Source organism: Melospiza georgiana, chromosome 2, assembly GCF_028018845.1.
Source record: "Melospiza georgiana isolate bMelGeo1 chromosome 2, bMelGeo1.pri, whole genome shotgun sequence".
NCBI classification, from domain to species: Eukaryota; Metazoa; Chordata; class Aves; order Passeriformes; family Passerellidae; genus Melospiza; species Melospiza georgiana.
In genome coordinates, this window is record NC_080431.1 from 22,354,898 (window position 1) to 22,370,742 (window position 15,845).

Sequence of the window (15,845 nt, forward strand, 5' to 3'; positions counted from 1 at the left end):
AAATTTCTCATTCAGCTGACAACAATAAACCTATTGTTCAGATGTAGTGGAAATGGGTCTTTGGAAAAGGAGTGTTTTAAGAAAATCAAACAGAAATTGCATCAAAGAAGAAATGCTTCTTTAACTGTCATTACTCTCTATATATAGCCTGCAGTTTTTGATTCGTTTTAGGTTTGCCAGAATAACAGGCAATTGGGCACCATGAAAAATTATTTTTTTTATCATTCCCATAAGAGAAAACGCATTTGCTTGTTTAAGGGAGAATAAGCCAGTTTAGTGTTATGTCTTTTGCTTTAAGAAGTATGTCTGCAGGGATCCAGATGCTGAGAAGCAGAAAGCTGACAGCTTTAGTTTGAAATGCTACACTATACATTAAGAAGCCATATACCGACTATTTATTTCACAAGCATGAATTAGATCCTGTGACAACACAACTTTCAGTCGTTTCAGCAAGGAAATAACAATACTTGGCACTCTCCAAAGGCTTTCCATCTGAAAAATGCAAACAGCTAAGAGGTAGCAGGGTGAGGGGGGGACCTGAGCCACTGTGCAGGAAACCAATGGAGCTGGGACATCCAGGGAGAGCTCCAAAGGCACCAGGTGTTGCACAGCTGGAAGCAAAGTGGCAAGGTACTGCCTGATGTATCCTGATCACCACAGAGGTGACCAATGCCCAAAAAACCCCTTACTGTAGCCCCTCTTCCTGTCAATGGCCTTTTTAGCATCCCACGGCTCCCTGCTTCGTGCCCCCCTCTGACACCTGGTTATGACTGGCACCCAGAATTGTTCATACCCTACAATACTCTGTAAAGCTGTCCTAGTTTACAGTTCAGAGAAGTGATGCACAGAAAGCATTATGTATGTGGTCTAAGCTCATAACACTGCACAGAAGAAGAATTATGAATAAAACCCATTTCTCTGGAGATTTCCCGTTTTGTCACCCTCAACAAAACCCCTTTTACACAGACTTCAAAATCCGTGAGTATTTTTTTCTGACTGCAATACTATGCCAAATATTTATTTTATCAGTCCAAAACTCAATTTACTGAAACTCTGCATCAATACTTCAGAGGAAATGCTAAGATTCTACCCAGAAGAAGAGGAAGGATTACTGAGATGAATATTGTGCAAATAAATCTCTGCCTGGATCACCAATCTTACAAACTGCTGTTTTGCCCTAAGGCAAGTACCTTAAAATAAGCACCTGTACATAGAAGGGGTCTAAGCAAGCTCAATGAAATTCCTGGAAACATGTATGATGTATATAAACTTTTTACAGTGCTGTAGTCAGTGAAGGTGAGAATAACAGACTGAAAGAGAGTGCGAGACAGAAAGAGGAGAGAAGAAAGGAGGGGAGGGCAAGGTGGAAAGTAGAAGGTGCTAAGACCTGACAGAAGTAAAAAGAAAAAAAGATCCTAGTAAAGGAAGCTAAAGATTCAAAACCAGAAATATAAAAGGAGAGGGAAGAGTTAGAATACAAAGTGAGATAATTTTAAATTTTTAAATTAAAAAAAAAATCAAACCCATAAAGTGAGAAAGTTTAGACCTTTTAGAAACTCGAGTCGGTAATTTTCTGTCAGCCGAACTCTCCTTGATTTTTGCCTTAATGGGAGTGGGAGTTTTGCCTTAATGAGGACAGCAGGACAGGCACCAAATGCAGCTTCATACTTGAATAACAGCAAGATATAACAAGATATTTTGTTGTTGAAAAAGATGATGCATTTTTGAGTAAATATGGATGTTACAAGCCAGGCAGTATAAATGTAATTGCTACAACGAGCTGAGTTACATCAGTGTGTGTCAGCTGACAATAAGGTCCTTTGTGCTGGAAAGAAAGAAAAAAGATGGAAAAAAAATGACTGGTGCCACTCTACAAACAATCAAATTAAAGGCCCAGAATTATTCCAGCAAAACACCCATCGACTTCAGTGACAGCCCAGAAACAGATTCTTCAGTCCTTCTTATAAAAATATAAATATAGGAATGACTATGAGTGACCTATTTATTTTTCATCAGTCTTGCTCTTGCTGAAATTGTTGGAAATGCACCCAGCTGCTTTACAGAACTATTGTTTGATTAGGCTTTTTATGTGAAACTATCTATCCCAAATATTGTATTACTATACAAAAAAAAAGGCATTGAAAAGTAGATAGGAGAATAAAATATTCTTCTCACCTTCACAGCCAAAGATAAAGCAAATTATAACAACTCACTGTTTATCTAATCAAGAGGATGAAGATTTTGCCTGAGTAAATAGTGGCCTTAATGGTCCATGTAGAAATCGTATAGTTGTCTTCCCCTTTATAAATTATGAACTAAAAGAACCCTGGCTGGAAGTGTAACTGGAATGTGGGTATGTCTAATGCAAAACCTCCAATTTAAAACCTTTTCCTGTTTTATATGTCAAAACCAGGAACAGACAAAATAACACAAGTAAAATCCATAGAATTACCAATAAAAACACTGAGGCAGATATTTTGTATCAGAATTAGAAATAACAGAGAAATATTCTATCTCTAGCTGATCATGCTGCACACAGTATTGACTAGATTTTGCAAGCATACTGTTCTTATGCATAACATGGGAAATATGTCAATTCTCCCAAAGTATTAATGAGAGGTGTCCCACCCAAACCAATAAATCTAGGACATGTTTAAAGTCAGATTTATTCAGCCACTGACTCAATCAGATAACCAGGAATGCTCAGGTTTTGCATGGTTACATCCACCTGTTGATTTAGAGATTACAGGTGGAAGCTGCCTTATTAAAATTGTTCTTCAGCTTAAAAATTTGACACACCTAACAGAGGGAATCAAGAGAAAAATAGTCTGGTCTGTGATCGATGATAAAAGGATAATAAATGATCAAACTCAATTATTATTGTTTGCAGGGCTAACATTATGCTTAAAGAAATTCATTGCCATCTGCAAGCCTGTTAAAATTGATTACAATTTTCTTGTGCTGGTTTTTTTCCCAATGGTTGAATAGCATTGTCTGTTTTTAAAAGAAAAAAATCCCAAAGCTGCTTGAATAATAAATTGTTTATCCCTTGATAGAACAAACCATAGTGATGAACTTTAAGAATGGTTACCAAATTAGAAATGAGAGTGAAAAACAAGTACTTTCTTGTTCAAGGCTTTGTTTTTAATGTCTTTTTATTTTTAACTAGATTGAGTGCTGATTACAGAAAATTCAAGGCTACCCAGACATCAGGCTGCTCAATTGACTGGAAAGTTTGATGACTTCTCTGAAAAGTGAGGTCTGTGTATGAAATTAAGTCAGTATCACTGGTTCTAGATAATTTAAGGGGGAAGAGAGGAAAAGGTTAATACTGGTTATTAAATAATGTTAAATGAGATCAAACAAGACGTGCAGGATTCAGGAGGGCTCTTGGAGCTCCGGTTGTTTCCCCAGGCTGCTTATGCAACCTTGTTTGCGCAGGCAGTGCAAGGGCCTGCCATTTTATTACATAAGGTAGCCCAAAAATATACAGCCAGGCAGTTGTGAGCTCCATTAAGTGCTGCATTGGAGTTTCTGTATCAGTTAGCATCTGGAAATTATAGGCAACTACCAGAAGGACTTAAGACATTGCTGAGTTTGGGAATGGTGCTTGTTGTTTTAATAGCAACAGACCTCATCCAAAAGGCAGCAAAATGCCATCACTGTGAGCTGTGTTTTAATACATTGTGCTTTGACCATTGCTTAAGTAAACAGCAATACAGCCTTTGGTTTAGCACAGCCGTCATAAATGCAATCCATGGCTTTAAAATCTGCCTTTCAGATGATTAAGCAAATTGTCTGGTTTAATAAACAGCAGTGAACACAACATTTCTGTTTTAACCAGTGGTTAAATTCAGTGGATAACTGAAGAAATTTAATTCCCAGTCCTCTCATTCTCAGTTCAGAATGTCAAGGCCTGGTCTTGTAGAGACAGATGAAACCAACTACAGCAACACCTCGTCAGAGAAAATGCCCACCTTGGCCCAAATCCTCTCCCTGGCACCGAGCAGCAGGGAAGGCTGGGGAAGCCTGTGTCAGCAGGGCAGGCATGTAGCAGTATTACAGTCTCCCAGCAGGAACTTCTTCAGCCAGGCGTTGTATCTCATTATTCAATGCCTTCAGGTGGGATTGCTTCCCTGAATGAAGTGCTTTCTGAACCTACTTGAACCCAAGAAGATAATCCTCACCATGACTGCACAGCTCCACAACAGGACACCAAGGAGGGCGCTCAAGCAGTGCACACAGCTTTTTGGAGTACAGTCCTGGACCATGCCTTGGCTTTTCTTTGGAGCACTTCAACTAGCTGCTCCCAGCCAGCCTGTTCCATGGCAGATGTGCTGTAATGGAGCCAGCTCTGAGCAGGGAAGGTACGAGCCACTAGCAGCATCTTGGCCTTGGGAACTGAGAGGGGCCAGATGCTGGTCCATTCTCTCCACAGGGAGACCTCCAGGCCCAGCAGCCCCTCTCAGCCATGGCCAGACACAGGTGCTGAGGAGCAAGTACAAGAACAAGGCAAACCAGTGGTGGTATTTCTTCAGGATACTCACCAAGCTTCCAAAATATGCTGCTCAAAACTTCCCATGCCAGAGGCAGTGGTTTTAAATTTAACAGCCCTTGATGGATTTCTCTTCCATGAACTCATCCAGTCACCTCATTAGCTGATGTAACCTCTCAGCATCCACATCCTGTGGTGAGGAGCTCAGCAGTCTGACCATGCCATGTGAAGAGCAATCTCCTTTTGTTTCCATTCCTGCAACTGCCTGCCCAGTGCCCTCTGCTGCTGTGGCTGTGATCAGTCATTCCTGGTTTGCCTTCTCCATGCTTTGCTTAATTTTACAGATGTGTGTTGCATCACTTTATCAGCATTGTCAGTCCTGAGACAGGAGTAACTGTTTCTCTGATCCCCTTTCCTATGACCCTCCAAACCATCTCCCTTGCCACTAGCCATCTCTGATGTGGGGGAATCAACATCACAGGACACTGGAGATGAAGCACATTACAGCTGCTACAGTGAAATAATGAGGAGTCTTTTTTATAATTTCCCATCATTTAAAAAACAATCTTAATGTTCTATTTCCTTTTGTTTTTTAACTCACACCTCCACATTGCATTGATTTTTTTTCCCCTGAGTTGACCAGGGAAGATGTTGTCTAAGTTTTGGCACCTTCAGTGACCTATAGCAATTAATTTCTATGACTATAGATATATTTTCTTCTATTTATTTTCAAACTGACATGCATATTACATTTATATCACATGAAGATACTCAAGGAGAAAGGCTGATTGAAATGTCCCAGTAGATGACACTGCCATGCCAGCATTTTGTGTACATTTTGAAATTAGAGGTTTCATACCTGAATTTCCAAATTTCAGTTCTGATCTCAAACATACATACTCTCAATTTTTTTTCCCCTAATCATCATTCCACTTGGCTAGAAATCTTCTATTTTATGCAGATCCCTAAGAACGGTAGTAAAACAGCTGAAAAACACCTTCTGTCATAATCAGGCCAGCAGAAGCCCAGCTGTTTTACACAGACTTGTGCCCAAGCAGGAGGAGGTTAGATAACCACCCTGTTCCCACCATTTACATGGTCATTTTTGGAGTATCTTGACGCTCAAGGCCTGCTACCTTGCCACAAAGACAGAGGAGAAAGAGATGGCACTGCCTCAAAGTGCTTGGTGGTAAAGGAGAGAACAAGAAACAGCAGGCAGATGGGGTACTATAAATCTGGTCCTATAGTATGGCAATACTATTTCCTAGTAACAAAGGTCCAAGCTCACCAGTGACCTAAGTTTTGTGAGAGCTTTATTTTGCTGAAGCCACAGGTGGATTTTCAGACCGAAGCAGGATTAAAACTAGCACTGGGGATGCATAAGACTATTCTTCCCAAATGTATTAGGCAGCCTGCAATAAACACCGATTTCTGCCATGGTCCTTGGATAAAGCAACAGAAGTGTCTTTACCAAAGTGTAATTAAAACCAACGTTTTGGTTGGACTGAGCTGTGCCTCATAGTTTGCTTTCAGGGGGAAGAGACACAGGAAGAGCAGCATAAAAACCAGTATTTATCCCTCTATCCCCAAAATGTACGTCGAATTTATGTGGACAAGGCCAAGAAAGCCATTTCCCTAAATCCCTCAATCTAATCTGCCAACATCCCAGAGCCACCACAAGATAAATGCAAGGAGCAGAGAATGAACCACATCTGCAGCTCCTCAGCTCCTTATTCAGAGCATGAGCCTGTATGACCCACATCCCTTATCACCCCCTTGCCTTTCCTGCCCTGCAGTTCTTGCAATTTTGAATTCAGCTGGCATTGTTTCACATACATACATGCATGCATATATATATGTATATATTCTGTGTCCCATACCATGTCACAAGGGCTTTAGTCCCTCCCAAAACAGCAATACCAAAAGCAGCATTGCATAAATAAATCCACCACCATCTATGCATTCTGCTTAAATGCTGTTACATGGTGTTTCCTTTTCAAACCTCAGTAGTCAGACTCATAAAATCACTATATCAGCTGATGCAGAGTGCCTACTGAATTAAATTAGCTAAAATACAAATGTTTGCATGGCCTCAGCCTACCTTTTCAAGAAGTTTTATTAAGATCAAGGATCGACAGACAGTTAAACCAAATCCAGGAAAATTAATTTTTTATACAGATAATGATCCCTCTAAAAAAATCTGCAATTCAAGTGCATCTCTCCTAAGAGCCTAGACACAAAACTATAAACACAAATGGAAGTTACCTAAGTTCATCTAAGACAGAATGAAAAGCAATTAAATGCACATAAAATGTGTATTTGGGTGTTATTTTTAACTGTATGACATTTACCAATCCAGGGAAGAGGCAAAGAAGCAGAGGCAAGGGCTGAGACACAGCAGGCAGTGTGGGGAGGAAAATGAGAAGGATGAAAAAGTAGTAGTACTATGCCCTGGTTATTGAAAGAATGGAAACCACTGTGGTTTTGCATGCTCAGATCTCCTGTCCCTGTACACGACAAGTGTCAACTTCCTTCTTTCCACCATTCCTTCTCTTGGCCTGGGTTTACTACCTCTATCTACAGTTCCCTACACCTTGTTCCCAAGATTTGTCATCTATGACCCCACAAATCCTTGGTCTCAAATCTCTGCTCTTCAATTTCTCCATGTATCCATCACCAGTACTTCTTCTCAGAAGTGGGACCGTTCTAGTTCCACAATTTTTGTCACCATGCAAGTGAATGAAACAGTTTCCTCCTCCACCCTTCCATGGCATCGCCAGTCACACTCTGCCAACCCAAGACACAGTTGAGAAAGTCTTCAATTCTCCCTCCTGCACTCACTGTAGAAGCAACACCCTGGAAGAAACCCTGGAAGAATAACTGGGGGGAAAGTCCACTCAGCCCATCAGCCACCAGCTGGAGGGGTCTCATCCTTCCCAGGAAGAGGAGCAGTTGCTCAGCTCCTAACAGTGCTGGGATGCTCAGCATGCCTTGTGCGGAGAGCATCTTCAAGCCAGTGCAATGGTCAAGCCCTCAACAAGTTCCCTCCCAAGAGCACACGCCCTGAGCATTGCGATAAAATTATACTGGAGAGAAATTCTGGAAGATTCTCAGAGGATCAGCAAAAGGCACTCCCCCATCACAAGATGATCCCAAGAAAAATATCTTTTCCCTGTTCCAAAACACGATGCCACAAGAATTTAAATCTCAAAGAAAGTGTTTCTTAGCATAGTGAAAAAAATTCAGATTCCCAGATAGATCAAGGTCTCCTAATGCAGGATGTAAACCTAAACCATCTTCATCAAATACGTTGTGAAAGACCAAGTTTATGTCTTACCATGATCTCAGAAATAACCACACCACTTAATCTGAAAGTTCCCAAAGACAGTCTGTCTTCAGCAGGCACTCAACCTGCAAAATACCAGCCTAGGCTTAAGCTTAGCAAAAAAACCTGACAGCAGAGCATTGTACTAGAAAGCACTAGCTAATTTTAACTGTAGACAACATTGCTGCCTATGATGAAAAAACAACTCCTTTAAGAGCTCTTGCATGCTTCAGGGTAGAGATTTGGGCAAAAATATTGTAATTCTGTGGATTCAACCCTGCAAACGTGCAGGAAGGCACCTTTATTTGTGAGGGAAAACTAATTTAGGAAAGCTCACTTTCTCCAGGCTTTGGTGCAGGGCACAGAAGTGCTGCCAGCTTGGGGAATCACCCTGATGTCACATACCTAGTTCTAGAAAACCTTCATTTCACATCTTCAGTGAAAGAATGTAGTTTGGCAATCACATTCTCCAAATACTCCTGGCCATCTCTGCAGAGCAACTCTGTGCTCATATTCATCTACTGAAATGTATGCTGGATTGGGCTCTCCACCAGCTGACAGCTCTCGGAATCAGACGTGGATCAGTGGATGATGAGCTGGCTACGTCTGGACACTGTGAACTCTAATTATTTAGCACCACCAAATAAACTAAACCCACAGTTTAGGGCATTAACATCTCACACTGGGGTAAATTAGATTATTTTCCACTTCAAGAGCAACCACTTGTTGAACTGAATGCTCAGGTTGGCTGTGCCCATCCGAGAGATCCCTACAGGAGGTTTAGCACCATGAAAAAATCCAAGTTCCTCTGCTGGCTGTAACGCTTATAACCGCTAATTATTTCTGAGTCACTTGAGTGAAAGTAAGCTGCCATCCTGTAGACAGCTAAGGGAGTACGGAGCAAAGTTTCTGGATGAGCGTGCTTGTTAATTGACAAATCGGGCTAGTGACCATAGAGGAAGGCACCACGACACAGCTCCGTGTGAATCTGGCGCTGCCGTTCAGCCGTGTATTTAAGGTTTACCCCGCTCCACACAGGGATGCAAACACGCGGGAGGGGAGTTCTGCGCAGGGCTGCAGCAGCAGCAGGGCTCTCCCAGCACACGACACAACCCCTGCTCCCCCCGGCAGCTTTCACCCATTCAAAATCCCCACTGGTCTTACTGGAAGTTTTCCTTGAGCAAACACCTCCCGATCGCATCGCAGACCCTGTTCCAGTCTAGCTTACAGGAACCCCCAAAGTCAGGAAACGTCCAACCACACCAAACGAGATGGCGAGGAGGACTGCTTGGGGGACAACTTAGTTTCCAAACGGAGGGGCTCGCCCGGCCGGACCCCGCCAGCCCGGCCAGGGCAGACACGCCGCACATGAGCGGGCTCCCCACGGAAACTTTCCCGCGGCAGAGCCACGCCACCCCGCACCACCGGGCACGTCCGTGACCCCCGCGGAGCGGGCACACCGCGGAGCTGGCCCCGGCCGCCGCCGCGGGGTCACGCGTGGCCGAGCATCCCGCGAGGGTGCCCCGGGCGGGCGCCCCCCGGGCGGGTGTCGCGGTTGGGCGCCCCACGGGACGGAGGCAGGGTCGGGGCCGCACGGCCGCGCGTTACCTGGGGTGCCGGTGCTGCGGGAGCGCGGCGGGGAAGCCCCAGCCGCCGCCGCTGCTGCTGCTGTCCGCGGTGGCCACCTGGGCGCGGGAGCCGCCGCCGGTGCCGGTGCCGGCGAGCTGGATGCCGCCGCTTTTCCGGTGCCTCCCGGTGCTGTTGCGGCAGCGGCCGCCGCTGCTCCAGCCGCGCAGGAGGCCGGCCTCGGGAGCCGGCAAACTCTTCCTCGCCGACGAGGAGCCGGGGACGCTGCCCGCCTCCTGCCTGCCGCCGGTGCCGGTGCCCTGTCTCATGGTGCGCGGGGCCGCCGCATGCCGCTCTGCCGCCGCCCCGGGCGCCGCGGGACCCACGCGCGCCGGGGCCAGGGGCTCCGCCGGCACCGGGAGGCCGCCGGGAGCCCGGGCTGCTGCGGAGGAGTGCGGAGGCCAGAGGCCGGGGGGGCTGCTGGCTGGGGCTCCCGCTGGGGCATTAAGTTGGACGCGCGGCCTGGAGAGGCAGGGCGGGCGCGGGGGCTGCGGGGCCGATAGTTCTCCGCGAAGTTGGAGCCCGGCGGGCGAGGCGGGGGCATCCTCTCCGCCGGCCCTTCATCGCCGCCCGCCGCCGCCTCCCCTCGCCTGCCCCCGCCGCCGGGCCACCGCCCCGCGCCCTCAGCCGGCGGCTCTGCGGGGGCGCGCCCCGCGCCCCGCGCCCATGGGCGCAGCCGCGGCGCCGGCGGCAGAGGATCTCCCGTGCCGGTTTCCTCCGCCGCTCGTCGCCTTCTCCGGCAGGGAGCGGGGGGAGATGGAGGGGGGGGGGTGAGGGCCGGGGGGCGCCCAAACGCGAGGCTGTTGCTCAAAATGGGTCAGGAAGGGGGAAAGGGACCCCGGCGCTCGGCGCCCCCGTACCCGCGGTGGGCGCTGGGAGGGCCGGGCTGGGGCGGTGGGTAGCGAGAGGGCTGCGGAGGAGCTCTCCCGCCCCGGCTCCTGTGCACAAGTGCAGGGAATGTTCCACTGACCTACATATTTTTCCAAACATACGTGACCTTTTTTTTTTCTCTCTCTCTCTCTCGTTCTGTGGGAGGAGACAGGCGAGGATCCAAGAAAAGGAGAAGCTGGAAAGAGAACGAAAGGGGAAGCAGGGAAAAAAAAACCCTCAACCTAAGAGCTAGCCCCGCATCAAGGATGGTTTCACACCGCCGCCGCGAGCGAACCCCGGCGTGCCCACGTTTACATATGTCTGTAGCGATATCCCCGCTCCGCACCGGCGGACGGCTCGGTAGCCTGACCCCGGGAGCCCCCGGCGGTGCCGCCGGCCCCGCCGAGCAGGACTGCGCGCGGTGCCCGGCCCTGGCTCCCGGGGCGATCCGGCGGGACCCCTGCGCGGCTCCGCTCGGCGGGCTCGGGACCCCCTCCCCGCTCGGCCCCCGCCTCAGGGGGCGATCCCGCGCCCTGTCCGTGCCCGCTGTCCCGGCCGTGGTGGCGGCGTGAAGCGGGCCGGAGCGGGGCACGGCACCGCGCTGCCCGGGGCAGGCTCACGGGCACAGGCAGGAGCTCCCGATCTGGTTATGCAACGGCGCACAGGCAATTGGAGCAAAACCTTGACAGAGAGCGCTTTTTTTTTTTCCTTGTTTCAAAGTAGGTCATTCTTTTTATTCCCTATTTTGCTTTTTTTTTTTTTTCACCTCTTTTTTTTTTTTTTGGTTTTTTTTTTTTTTTTGTGTGTGTGTTTTTTTTTTTTTTTTTTTTTTTTGTTTTGTTTTTCCCTCTAATACTCGTCCTGCAAAGTGGCCAGTAAGAGAGAAGGCGGTGTGCTCGAGCCTGGTAGGAGCTGGCGATCGGAGCCTTGCTCTTGCCTCAACGGGCACTCCTGCCGGCTTCTGGCGGCGGCTCCGGAGTTGCCCTTCTTTCCCAAGGAAGGCACAAGTGGCCGGGGAGCGGGGACACGGCTCGGGCAGAGCCCGCCGCCTCCCCGCCGCTCCCGGCCGCGCTCCCCGCGCCTCCCGCCGGCTCAGTCCCAGGAGCCCCGGGCCTCGCCGGCTATTGCCCCCTGCCCGCTGCCGCCCTCGCACCGCCTGTGTACCCGGGGCTTGCTGGCACTGCTGGCAGACACCTCTTTCACCGGCAGAAGGGGTTTCTCCCCGAGATACAGTATGTGCTTTCGGGAGAGTTGTATTTTTTTCTGTTCAGAGGAGGGTTTTGTTGGGGAGGGAAAGCCCCTATATCGAGGTGCAAGCTGTGTCCTTTCCAAAAGGCCTGACTGTGCAGCCATGCCTCTTCCAGTAGAGTTTGTGTGGTGGGCCGGGCGCTGTTTCCCCATGTCCCCCGATGCCTCCTTTTGTAAAGACACGTTAATCCTCACGAAATATCCCCCAGCAGAGAACACTGCGCACTCCGGGTATGCGTCTGTGGATGCAGCGTGTGAACTGATGGTTGTTCCAGCTACCTGGCCCTTGTGGGGAGCTGTGCTGCTTTTCCCACTTCCTCCACCACCCAGCTCACCCAGTTATCCCACCGTGATGTTTGCCTCCTGCCGTACACCTTATCCAGCCAGTTATTTGATCCAATTCAATCCCCAATGCAAATGTGAATAACTACAAGGTACGGAAATATGTTGTGCTCCTTTGCTGAGCACTTTTACATCATACTTTATACAACAGGCATGACTAATGTCGAAAGGGTAAAGTTGTTTACTTTTAACCAAGATTAAGTACAAAACTTCAAAAAGCTCCTCCCTTCCTTTGGATGAAACCCAGCATTTTTTCCCATTTGGAAATTGTCAAACAGTGGTTAAACAATCCTTTGGCAAACAAGTAGTGCCTGAGGGAATAAAGCATCAGATACATGGGGAGTGGAATAAAAGACATTTATTTTCCTGAGGTACTTTTCTTGTGTTGCACAATGAAGTATAACATAAAATCTTCAAGCCTTGTAAGGTTAGAGAAAAGGAACTTCCCATGATTATATAAACTACATGATTTGATATTCCAGTCCTTTTGAAAACCTACCTAAATCCTTTCCCCAAACCAACCCTGTGCTTTCAGAAGCTGGGAAACCAAGTACCTTAAGGAAAATACCAGGCTGAGAAATGCAATCAGAGACACACAGGCTCATGTACAAAATTACATCTCTATCGTGCTGCGTTTTAACATCTTCCCTGTGAATTTCTAAGGACACCATTGCACAAGTGAACAAGTGAGACTGGTTAAGGTTTGTTTCTTAATTCATTCCCTAGGTTACCAGAGTAAACTTTAATTAGGGCAGCAAAGAGCAGAGCGGCTGAGGGTGAGGCAGGTTTTTCCCAGCTCATACCTGAATCCCGTTGTGAAATACCAGCCATTCAAAACACAAAGCCTTTCTCTCTGTCCAGTGACACATGGAAAATAACCAAATACTGTCAATACCATGTTTGGCTTGGAAATTACCCAAAGAATTATGCTAGATGCTACACGTAAGAACTTTAGGCAAAGAGCCCAGCTTCAATTTTAAAGAATGAAATATTTTAATAATAATGAAATATTAGTAAGCAACTTTTCAGACACCAGGAGCCTATGATCCAAAGACACAATTCCTTTTGTTTCAACTAGAATAGGCTGGCCAACCTTCACGGCCCAGAAACAAGGCAAGAGAGTTTTCAATAGGCTGTGAACCACAGGCTAGGTGTCTCCCAGTGAGAAGGGCCAAGGGGGAGAGCCTGAGAGGACAGCAGCACCCCAGGGACTCTGCTGCTCCATTGTGGCAAGACTATGGGAGGGATTTGGGTTGGGTGTGAGTTCAACCCAGACACACTGTGTTTAACTCTGCTGGTTTGCTTTCTCTTGCTGCCAGGAGTTAAATTTAGGAGGTGCTGCCACTGCAAGGCGAAACCCTTGGCACAAGACCTACCTTGGACATCCCTTGGCTCCAGAACCAGAGCCTGGCCACCACAATCTGGAAGCATAGGTCTCCCAAATACCTAAAGGGGGCCTACAGGAGAGCAGTGGAGTCACTTTTTGCAAGAGCACGTAGTGATAGGACAAGGGATAAAGGCTATAAAATGAAAGAAGACAGGTTTCGATAAAATATTAGGTGGTGGTTGGTTTTTTTTACATGTTGCCAAAGAAGTTGTGGATGCCCCATCCTCACAGTGGATGGAGCTTTCGTCCTACTTCATTAGCAACTTTGTCTAATGGAAGATGCCCATGGCAGGATGATCTTTAGGGTCCTTTCAAACCCAAAAGGTTCTGTGATGATTCTCTGATTGCCTGTTCTATATAAAGGCTTTTAATTTCCAGCAGACACCAGTAGATGTTGTGGGAAAACAGGATGCCATTTGCAGCCCCGTAATTTAAATGTGAAGCCTACATTCAGATTACTGTTTCTGTAGAGGTAAATAGGCTTCTCCCAAATAATCATCCTCTGATCAACATAAATGGCAACAGTGGTGCAAAAGTCAGAGATGGCACTGTAGAGCAGAGGACCATGATGGAAAAAAAATAAAGGACCCACAAAGACCTAACCAATTCCATTGAATATGACTGTTCTCTTTAGTTTTCAAGAAAGTAAGGAAATGGACAAGGATTCATTTGATTCATATTAATTAAAGGGCACAACAGACTTTGGATCATTTTTCTTACCTTCCACGTTGAAAGTGAGACCAACAGGCACAAATAAATGGCAAATAAATCGAATGTCTCATGTTAGTCAGAGAAGTCAAACCAGCTGTGTCTGCTGGGAGCTCTGTGCTTCTTTCCAGACAGGCTGGCTGGGGGAGGCAAGCATGGGAGCACAAGGACAGATGTGAGGAGCTCCTTCTTTGGGTAATGTACTTCTGTAACCAATTTTGTTAGAAATTTCTGCAGGGCCAAATAGTCTTCTGGGGATCAGCATTATTTTTCATTCTGCAGCTTGCAGCTTCCTGAGGGAGGGAGAGGTAATGCATACTTATCAACTAGCAGCACAGTCTTCGAGGCAGGGAAAAGCAGAGAGATTCCACAGTGAAATGGACCTCAGATGCATCCTACTGGAGCTGCCCCAAGCAGTGGAGTAGGATGTTTAATGGGTCATCAAGATCTGTTCCCTTAGAAAACCAAACTCCTTGTTTTTCTGCATGGTTATTACAAGAGAAGAGAGAAATTCCTGATTTGAACTTACTTCAGTCAGATCTAGTTTGGAAACAAAATCCATTGCCAGGGTTTTCATGGAAGAACTAAGCCAGGTGTATAATCTACCTGAGGGTTTGACTTTCTCAGCTTATTCAAAAAAGGGGTTGTAAGTTTCTTTTAAGTGGTTAATGCAAAGAGTGGGGAGGAAGAAGGTGTGGGTTGAAAAATTAGTTGCAAACCATTGAATAGACTTGCTGTCTGGAAGGTCTTAGGTTACTGCTGGGTGCCCAGAAAGCCCTAAAGCTTGCTGGCAATCTTGTGGCTGAGCATTTGCATCTTTTCTGGGAAGAACTTCCCAACAGCATGAGCTGTACGTGTGCACTCAATTGCCATGGAGCATACTGCATGTGTGTGTGTCAGCCTGGCGAGCCAAAGCTCAAGGCTGTGGAAATAATTCCTTCTTGTGTGGGAAAGAGATGATCCACTTACCCTGTGGCTGACAGCAGTCTTTGTGCCAGTGCACCCATACAAGACCTTTGGTTCACTCATAGCAGAATGGGAATACATCTCATGGGAATACATCCAGTTTCACTGTGACTGTGTTGGTTAATAGGAATAAGAAATTATGGCATGGCTGTGCCTGGGAAAAAGGCTCTGGTCTCAAATCAGACTGATGGAGTTTGTTCAGATTTGAGAGCTGTTCAAGAAAAGGAAGCTCAAGCTTGAATCCAGGAGTCAGAGATCTGCTATTTTTGCTCTGGAAGTCGTAGTGAAATGGAAGATAATAAGGGGTTGTAGTGCTACAACTGAATTAAGAACAGCTGGGAGAAGTCTGAATGCAAACACAGCATCTTTGTCCTAACCTTGACTGAGAATAAAAGACTATTGCTAATAGTTATTATGTTTTACATCTTACATTACTGTTGCACTGTGTTAATACTTTTTTGGCAGGCACATATTCCTGTGGACCTGTATAAAAGTTTTAGTTCCTGGCCAGTTTTAGAGAGATCTTCTACCTCATGCAGAAGCTCTTGATGAGCAGAAGGAAGGTGTAGTTAACTGTTGCCTCTCTCCTTACATGAAACAGCCTCATCACTATCTCCAGTGATTTCAGCACAAGCTGGATTAGGCCTGGATTTCATCATCACAGTCAGGATTCCAGTTTTTCAAATAATTTTGATAACTGCTCTTCCTCGTCTTTTTTTCTGGGTACTGATTTTGCTCACATATTTGGAGTTATACTGCTCACCACCACACACTCCCTCTTTCAAATTCATCTCAGCTTGCTTTCATTGTGTGCAACACTCTGCTCTTGCACCTACCTTAATCTCATAATGCAATTGCTAGTCACAACACATGCTGCT

At 46.6% G+C, this 15,845-nt stretch overlaps 1 protein-coding gene across 2 annotated transcripts in view; it reads right to left on the reverse strand.

Annotated features, from left to right (window-relative positions):
* The window catches only part of NPAS2 (neuronal PAS domain protein 2), a 104,487-nt gene extending 95,007 nt beyond the window's left edge, over window positions 1–9,480 (reverse strand). The window contains exon 1 of one of the 2 annotated variants that reach the window (XM_058045151.1): window positions 9,429–9,480. The gene's annotated coding sequence lies outside the window, so the exon portion shown is untranslated. The remainder of the gene's footprint in view (window positions 1–9,428) is intronic. The other variant, XM_058045152.1, reaches the window with a different exon arrangement.
* Window positions 9,481–15,845: the final 6,365 nt, after the last annotated feature.